The sequence below is a fragment of the Cyphomyrmex costatus genome, unplaced genomic scaffold (genome assembly GCF_001594065.2).
Source record: "Cyphomyrmex costatus isolate MS0001 unplaced genomic scaffold, Ccosl1.0 scaffold565, whole genome shotgun sequence".
NCBI classification, from domain to species: domain Eukaryota; kingdom Metazoa; phylum Arthropoda; class Insecta; order Hymenoptera; family Formicidae; genus Cyphomyrmex; species Cyphomyrmex costatus.
This window is the reverse complement of record NW_017279836.1, coordinates 877,372-887,341: the sequence shown is the minus strand read 5'-3', so window position 1 is coordinate 887,341 and position 9,970 is coordinate 877,372.

The window sequence follows — 9,970 nt, the reverse complement described above, 5'->3', positions numbered from 1 at the left end:
CCGGTCAACCTGATGTAACATGTGGCCCTGATCAGGGAGCATTCCGGTATGTCCTATTTAGGAACCTCTGATTTGGGCCTGATGAGGGAAAACTATGGTATACCATATTAAGGCATGCCTGAGTTCTCCCTCATCAGGGAATGAGCAGGCATGCCCTACTAAGATCTGCCCTATTTATGCCATACTAAGTAATGCCTGAATTGCGCCCTGTCAAGGTATACCGACTTGGCATCTGAACAGGAAACACGTAGGCATGCCCTACTAAGGAATGCCAGACTTATGCCCTACTAAGTAATGCCTATACCGCCCGGCGGGAGTTCCGACCGCCGCCGCTTGAGGGTCACGCGGTCGAGCGTTCACTTGCATGCAAGATCACGCCGCGCGGGTATATATACGGTGGAGCGAGACCGTCCAGCAGATCTTACTGTACTTGCAGAGTGAGCTCTTTTCGGGCCTCTAGCTTGTAATTGATCCAGTAACCACAAGGGAGCTTCATTTGGGCCTTTGTTGCCTCAGGGACGGCACGCTTGCGTCCCGCTGGCTCGTATTGTGGCGGAGGGGCCGCCACAATATACTTTATTTAGCATTGTTTAGCATCGTCTAAGAACCTAACCTAACAATTTAAGGCAAATTAAAGGCATATCCTATCACTTCCTGATCAGGTCAAAGTAAGCAATTCCCAACTAGGGCATATCCTACACTCTCTGATCAGGCCCTAATCATGTTGCCTGATTGGTGCCTAACCAGTAGAGCAAATTTAAGGCATATCCTATCACTTCGTGATCAGGCCCAAATACGTAATTCCCAACTAGGGCATATCCTACACTCTCTGATCAGGCCCTAATTACGCTGCCTGATCGGTGCCTAATCAGTAGAGTAAAATCAAGGCATATCTTATCACTTCCTGATCAGGCCCAAGTAAGCAATTCCCAACTAGGGCATACCCTACACTTTCTGATCAAGGCCCTGTAATACGTAGCGTTACATTCAACAGGGCTCTATTAAACTGCCAGATCCGTACCTGACCTGAAATAGGCCAAGCCATACGTGGATCTGAAGAGTACCCTACCAAAATTTCTACTCGGGTATCTGCGCGAATCAGACTAAAATCGCTTCCCGAATCTATTAATGCCTTTAACTCACGACCGTTAAGCAAAATGTTTTTAAGATATTTATGACGCGAAATTTCCGATATCGTACAATTTTTTTATTCATTTTTGTTTTCTTTATGTATTTTGACACAATATGTCCGCGTTCTCCGCATTGAAAACATTTAGCGCCTTGATTTTTCGTCGGACAGTCCAAATTCATATGATCACGTTCTACCACAGTTATAGCAATGACGTCTGTGAAGCTAGCATATCATATATCAGCATTGCATGAAATGACACCAATTTTACTCGTATCCACAGCAGTTCTATATCGGTTTTATCAATAGTTCTATCGAATTACATCCAGAAAAAACGTTTTAAAAAATGAGATGGTAATTCCCGTCTTACCATCCAGCATCTCACCGGATTTCAAACGTATGAGATGTAAGAGAACCCAAAGAATTCTATCGTTAAAACTGAATAATCAATAGTTCTGGCTATAAAACCAAAGAAATTGCCCGAAAACGGTACATATTAACACGTACAGGTATGCTGGCCGATTGATGAGAGTAAAAAAAACTTATGTACTTCACACAATCACATTCGACATTTCACATTTCACAATAATTTGAAGTCTGACTTAGTCTTGAGACCCTTGAGCTCTTGAACTCTGATCGTCTGGGGACAGGACAGATCACAGACTTGGACGATCATGTTTTAGCAGACTAACAGATGCGTAAAGAAGATGAGCACTCATCTCCGCAACAGCTACGCGTCTCCCCATTCCTACCCAAAACGCCTTAAAATGCGGAGATATCCGCATTTCTGGTAGTTCTGTATTTTGGCCGCATCGTCTTCTAATTTATACGTCGTTTGATCAATTTGATTTACCTCTCCCAAATCTCGTAGTCACCGGATTTGCCATCAAAAACACCAAGCAGATTCGCCACCACCGTTATGTTTGCTCGGATTGGTCCAGTGAGATCATGGCCGCCGTCACAATTCGTTGTCGTCTTTGTTTGACCTTCATTCGACGCCGCAACGCTTCTGGGTGATTGTTGTAACCAATTGTCCTTAGTAATTCGCTTAGTCTGCAACATTCTAAGGTAAATGTACTAGTTAACCTGCAGGCGGCCGGCATTTATGAATGGGCCAAAATCATACTTTGAAAAAATTTTCCCTAGAAAACTTTCCAAATGGACTAGTAATATGGCTTGACCTTGAGGCGATCCCAATCGGGATACCCCCGGCCGCGAGGGTTTTAGGCATTATACATGTATTTTTCTTTTCTCTTTATTATCAAGAATATTGGCTTGTTTTATGCCAAACTTGATATACAAATGTTTCTCGGGTCGCTAATTTCGAATCCAGTGTCAGATTTGTGAAATACAAAATGGCGGATCCAATATGGCGGACATAATTTAAAAAAATCAACAGATTCACACCAAAATTGATATACGGAGGTTGTTGGGATTGCTGATTACAAATCCGATGTCAGATTTGAAAAAAAAAAACAAAATTTACCTTTTTTTCCCGCATCAAACAAACTAAATATCCTGATTGAAACTAATAAAGCTCTAGAAAGTAAGGGTAGTTTCACCCCGGAAGGGTTGTTTTATAATTTTTTGGAGGGTGTAAATAGTCGTAATACAACATATAGTTTTATTATATGTTTATACTATATGGTTTTAAAGCACTAAAAAAGATTTAAATTCATGATCCCAAAAGGGTCCATCCCGGCCGCCTGCAGGAATTGTTGGACAAAGTGATAAAACATTTCAAACATAAAGCTTTTGATAGTATGTACGATTTTAAATTAATTTGTAATTAAATTTTTATAAACAATAAATTTATTTATTTAAAGTTGTACATATCATTAAAAGTTTAATATTTACAATTTTGTACCACTTTGTCCAACGAATTGGATCATATCTATTAACTGTCCACTAATACGCTTCGCTCGTGCGCTCCCGAGCCCGCGTCGCACAATAAACAACTAATATACACTTGTTATACAATGTACTATTGTTTGAGAGTTCTGAATAGATTTCCAATAGTTCCAGAGTATTTTATAGGTTTAAGAAATAGTTCTAGCCATTAAAGCTATAAAAACGCGATTATATAAAAATATGGGGGGGGCTAACTTCATGCAGCCCTCTCTATTTTCGAAAAAAAATCATTTTTTTTAGAGTGCTGGATAGATTTTGAATAGTTCCAGAATTCCTGATGGGTTTAAGAAATAGTTCCGTTCGAGAAAGTAAAAAAAAAACATCATTAAAATTTTAAGTTGTATGTTGTAATTTTCGAATTTAAAATTTTTTTGATAATTTTTATTGGTGATAATACTGATATCAATAATTATTTGATATCCATAAACAACATCGGTTTCGGATTGAGTGCATTTGTACTTTTTACACCTTTTTCCTAATGTACATTAATTGCATCTTGCATTAATTACATCTGAACCCATGTTTTAATATAAAATTAACATTAATTGTTAATGTTGGGTTTTTTACACAGAAAACATGGGAACATTTTGAACATATTGTAATTGCTGTATAACTAGGACTGTCTCGAAATAGGTATTCGGTAAGATGTGCTGCGTTGCTGTTTACGTTTAACGATAGTATTTGCCGGTATGTGTTTCTTTTTTCAAAAAAGTCTTATAGATTTCAATATTTGAATGTAATCGCTTACTTGAATTTTGTTTCTACTAAAATTTTTATTTCATTGCAGCTCATATGAAGTGTACTTCTGATTTTTTCATTTTTATTAGAAGGGGTAGTTCTTAGCTTTAGACATTTATTTATTTTATTTTAATTTGTTTCGATATTTTTCTTATTTCTAACACGATGTTTTACGTTTTTAATGTAGAAAATTCAGCTTTTACGTAAGAAGACGTAGCTATTTTGTCTCTCAATCTTAAAATATCTTGTCATACCCGTCCAAAACGGTAAGGAACCCATCAAATAATGATTTGATTTTTGTGCTATTTCTACATCATAAAAAGCATTTACAATCGTCCCTTCTATTGACCGTGATGCAATTTTTTTGTCTGATCGTAAATTGTTGCCCATTCTGATCAACTTTCTGACATTCCGTTATCATCAGCGTTGTGTAAGAAATATTTGTTATCTGGTATATTATATCATCAACTGTTATATCTTTAATGCGATTATTCGCGAACCGGAGATGAACTTCAGAATCTAATAAAAATTCACCTTTTTCGTTTTTACCAATCACCTCGCTTAACGTAACTACTAGCATTGATTTCAACAACGATTCAATTTCAGCTAAATATCGGATTGATAAGCGATATAAATACATCTTTAAAAAAAACTGACGTATCTTTGACGCTTTTTTTTCAAACATAGCCAGCAAGCTACCAATGCTCCATACATGACTAACAGCTTATTGGATATAAGCCGGGCAATGTCAACGTACATTTGGAAAACACTATATTAAAACAAATTTCCAAGTAATTAGTTTTGCAAATCTTGACAATTTCCAAATATTTGGGTAATAGCCAATAAAATTGCTTTTCCGAAGTCGCTTACTACAAGTGGTGGTATCGGCGCGCCGCTTCTTAATATTTCGAGCAAAAGAAATGAAATTTGTTATGCGTGTTATTTTGAAGAAATAATAATTTGAAATGCGGGAAAGATACCTTTGCTTATGACACACAAACATTGATAAAAGAATAAATATGAAAAGGAATAGATATGAAAAGGAATAAATATGAAGATTTCTTTCCATTTGGAAGAAATAGTTTATTGGCTATTCCTCCAGTTGCATCGATTGCAAGAAAACAATCTTTATCTTTATAGGCATTTTTATATAATACGCGTTGAGATCTTCGGTCCATGGATCAATCTATTACCTATAATTGATTAAACTTAACTATCGATCAAGCAGCTAGATACGTACGTCAATTATTATTACGTCCAAAATTGCTACTATTTCAGAATGGTATGTGTTCTATTCTCGGTTTCATTTCCCCTGAAGGAATTTCAGTAATTACATTTCAATCCACGACGGCTTCATCTTCGATCTCATACTGAATCACGAGGTGGTGATCGGTGAAGTCATCTTTCCGTTAAAGGGAAAGAACAACCGTCTTTACTTTTCGTATTTTAACCCGCACCGAATCGTAGATTGAACGACTTGTCGTATTATTACTTTTAATTAATTTTGGTGTGTAATTGAAGTTTTCGAACATTTATCGAGCTGTTGATGCAAGGTTCAATCAGAAATAAAACAATTAGTTGAAGATTAAATGAAATAATAGAATTGAAATTGTAAGAAATATACATCTACGTAATACTTAATTATCTTTTTCTTAAAAAAGAAAAAATATTTTTTAACTGAAGAATGACGGTTTATTAAGTTTAATATTCTTAATATAATCTTAATCTTATCGCAATATAAAAATAAAACAATAATAAAATCATCAATAATTTCTATTCTCTTTTTTTTTAAATTAAATAAGATCGATTTATTATTTTGAAACAAGAGTAACCTATAAAAAATTTTAATTTATATATTCTTATGTTTAGAATAGATCTTTACTCAATTCATGATGTTGGCGCCATAATACTTGAGGTGAAACAGATGTGCTGCCCTATTTTATTTTAAATTTAAGAATTTTTTAAGAGTAAAATATTGTACTTTTAATAATAAATATATGATTGTCTCTACATCATTTTTATTTTATGATATTAGGTCGAAGATTAGTGGATTGAATTCGGAAATCTTTTCTATATCAATTAATAATCGCAATCCCAAATTTTTTATAAAAGTTAAAGGGTGTGTAGATACAGCTGTAAGAATTAACGAGCATTTAGCTCTCGTTGAGAAGCGAATAATAGCGATCCAAAGCATCATATCCCCTTCATAATCCTTTCACGACCTCGGTGGGGGCGAGAGTATTCTGATAGGGTAAACTGATAGCGGTGGGCATACCTTTATGGTTTCCGATGCTTTGTGGCACGAAATTCTGACTGTTATCGAGCATGGTTTCGAACTTAGCAAGCAGTTCTGTCGTTTGAACCGTCTGCATACAATTGACTTTCATGTGTCCGAATCGTGAAGTTACGAAATACGAAACTTGTGTCAATTTAACAACAATTAAATGCAACTCTTTGCGATAACTCACTGAATTCTATTGTTTCCAAACAAATTCATTGGTTAGATATTGTTTTTGTCGAAAACAGAAATTGTGCGTTAATATTTTGGTAATTGTTTTAATACTTTATTGCAAAATATCGGCATTATATTAATGTAGATTAATCAATATGCAATTGTGTTTTTGATGTTGAAATTGTTTCCTTTTAAATATTATAATAAAGACAATTAAACAGTTACAATTGTTTCAATAAAACAAAAATTTATAATATAAAAAGAACGATTTTGCTGAAATATTTAAAAATTTAGCTGCATACAGATCTGAAAGTAATTTTGTTGAATCATTAAAATAATTATGTAGGAAATTCAAGCATAATGAAAAATACTACAAAAAAGTGTTGACATTAGCAGCCAGCTTAAATATGTTACTAATTATTTTGATGGTCTCTAATATTTTTTCTATATCTAACTAAATTTTTAGAAATACTTTAACAAAACTATTCTTTTTGTATATTTTTTAAAGAAATTTAAATACTTTTTATAACAATAAAATCTTGTTTCGAAATAAATTATCAGATAATTCTTCATAAAGAAATCTATAAAATATATATTAAAATACATATACATGATACATAATAATGAAAAGCAGCAAACAATGATTGGAATTAGCTCTAAACATCATTGATGATTACATCTTTGATGACGTGTACTGTGAGTTGGCATAAAAATTACATTTGGATGTTTGCGAGATACCGGAAAGTCAATGAGGCAGGGGAAATATCAGAGGTTTCAAGTTGACAACCAGCGGCCAGGTAATCAGAGAACGGAAAACAAAATGATATCTCCATAGCAACACCCCAGCATCCCTTGACGGCGAGGGATGCCACTGCGCCGCTATCGCTACTGTCGTTATCGTGCTCAGTGCAACATGCTGTAACTGTTGCAACCCTCTGTGCATTTTTTTCATCCGCTCTGACTTTTACGTCGCTTCCTGTGCTGCAAGTCGGTAAGGAAGAAGCTGTACGGGCAGGTCTTTATTATTCCGTTACTGATGATTTATGGCGCGATGCAATCCGCTACGTCACCGTGACAGCGAATCACGATATCGTAATGTGCGCCGCAGCCGAATACAAATCGTCTTTCACATTGTCATTAGGAATGACACGATGCGTACGCGGGCATCTATGCTCTCTGCGCGAATATTCATTGCGACACAATGACACTAATATGACTGTCGTAGTTCTTTAGTTGTGTGTTGGACGTACGTATGATAAATTGCATTATTAGTAATCGAAATTGCACATTTTCATGTAAATATGTAATGGAGGGATTCGTATTTCTCGTTCGCAACTGATACAAGAATAGGATAGAATTTTAACATCAATGGTATTAATTATCAACAGTATTAAGCATTAATAGTATAGCATTTAGTAAATGCAATTTATTCATACGATAGATATGAGGAGTAAGTACGAGCGAATGTTTCGTACTCAATGGAAAGTTCGAGGTAAGTGTAAAATTCAAACAATCTAAAACTTTTGCATAAGTTTAGAGCATCCAATTATGAAAAAAAATTATTTTTTAGCTACTACAATTGGGTTTTAGAGGCGCAGCATTCTCTTGAATAAAATTGGTTTTTACGTTTTTGAGCAAATATCTCTGAATGAGAAATATGAAAAAAATGTTTTCGACAAAAGTTTTATGATTTTGAAAGCATTTTATAACAGCGTAATTAGATTTTTAAAAAATGTTAAATATTTTGAAAAATTTAACATTTTTTTAATTTAATCGCGTCGTTAAAAAGTGCTTTTGAAACGTTGAATAATTAATAAAAAGATCAATACATAGGATAGACGTTTCCTTTTAAATTATAATAATAATTAAAGACAGGATGTGGTCTATTTTTGTAAAAGGCTGTATAATTAATAATTATTGATATTTTACTTGCTCTGTGATAACGGTCTATATTGAGCTAAATATTACAAATAATAAACTAAAAAAGGACCTGTGAGTTCCGAAACGTACGACACTTTAGTTAGTTTAGGTTCTCATTTATATTATAGAATTTAAGAACAACATTAAATTCACTTACAATTAGCCCGATATAGACCGTTTATTTATCTTAATTTGCATTGCAAAAAACGAGCAAAGTTATTAATATTTATTACTAATGCTTTGTGCGTATAACGAACTAGACTTCTATATGTAAAATAATATAAAAAATTTTATCGCGTAGATAGTGTTATCATCCAAGTTACTGTATTCACTTGTTATTTATTATGATGAAATAGAACTTACATCACATATTAATTGTCTAGAATTTTAGGAATACTGTAACGATTTTACGAGTAAGATGAGAACTATAAATAGTGGAACCTTGGTTCAAAAGATTTCTATTACTCTGTTTAGCATGTCTACTTATTGTCAGTCGGTTGCGGGATTGTTTAGCACGGTTCAAGCCCGTTGACAATAACGCGAGTCTATTGTTACATCAGATGCGCCTGTTGCGTCGAAGCAATAGCGGCAATATCCAGTTCTAGCTTCTGGTCGAGTGACGATGCGTTGCTGCGGCATTCGAGTCCATTTGTTTGGTTGCCGTGTTGATGCCGCAATTCGATTAGGCGATATGTTATGCTCACCCTTCCCCTCGAAGTGTTTTTAAAGGTAATAATTAATTCCTTCCTTCGCGATTCACTAATGTGTCGAATTCTGTATCAAGTTTCACTCGTCCGGTCAAGTTTCTCTCGCTACTAGCGCCCGCCGAGCGGGTGGATAAACCCATGTATCTTTTATCGACTTTGCTTTGTTATGGTGAAAGGTAACGATTATTATAGCTGAATACACCCATATTTTCTAGGCATAGTCGATTTTATGCCATTAACTTGTGCTCAATCCGTGAAATACAATGTTCGATAGGCGTGATATACTGTGGGATTACACGGTCATTGAACAGATATAAATGCGATTTAAAATAACAATATTAATGTTTGTAAATAATAATTACGTTACAAATTATATAGTAGTGATTTTTTATCGAGGATTTGTGTCACTTTAACGGGGATTTAATGAAATTATTGTTTTGTAACTGATAATAATCGATTTTTAATTTACGGAAAAACCGGTTTGGTTGAAGTATCTAAAAATTTAATTATCTAGTATGTTTTGTGGAAATAAATATCAGTGTAAATAAAATTCGGTTAGTTCGCATTGTCTTTTCGTGTATACAATTTATTTACAATTATGTATAACTATTTACAACTTACAGTTCACTATTTATAGTTCGCAGAATAAGTTTGAAGCCTTATTGCCGACGTACTAGTCGACGACAAAACCTTGGAGCTGGTGCCCTGAATCGTTACCGACGTATTGACCACAACAATGCTTAGGGACTGATGCCCTGAGTTGATGGTCAAACAACTGTTGCCCGTATTGTAATTATCAAATTAATGATTACACTCGCGAGAATGCTTAGAGGCTGTTGCCTTGACTCGTGATAGACTCAGACACAACGGCTATGACGCATCGATGTTTACTCACGAAAAATTAAGAAAGAACTGAACCGCAGACGGTTACCCCGTTAACGGCGATGACCGAAGAAGAGGCGTCGTCAAACTGACTCAACTGGCCCTCGTATTGGCGTTTGATAGATCATAGATGCCACGGAAAGACAAAATCACAAGGCCATACGTAATATTCGTAAGCGAACGAACGAGGCGCCAGAAATCGTTTGATATACGCCGCTTCCTATAATCAGT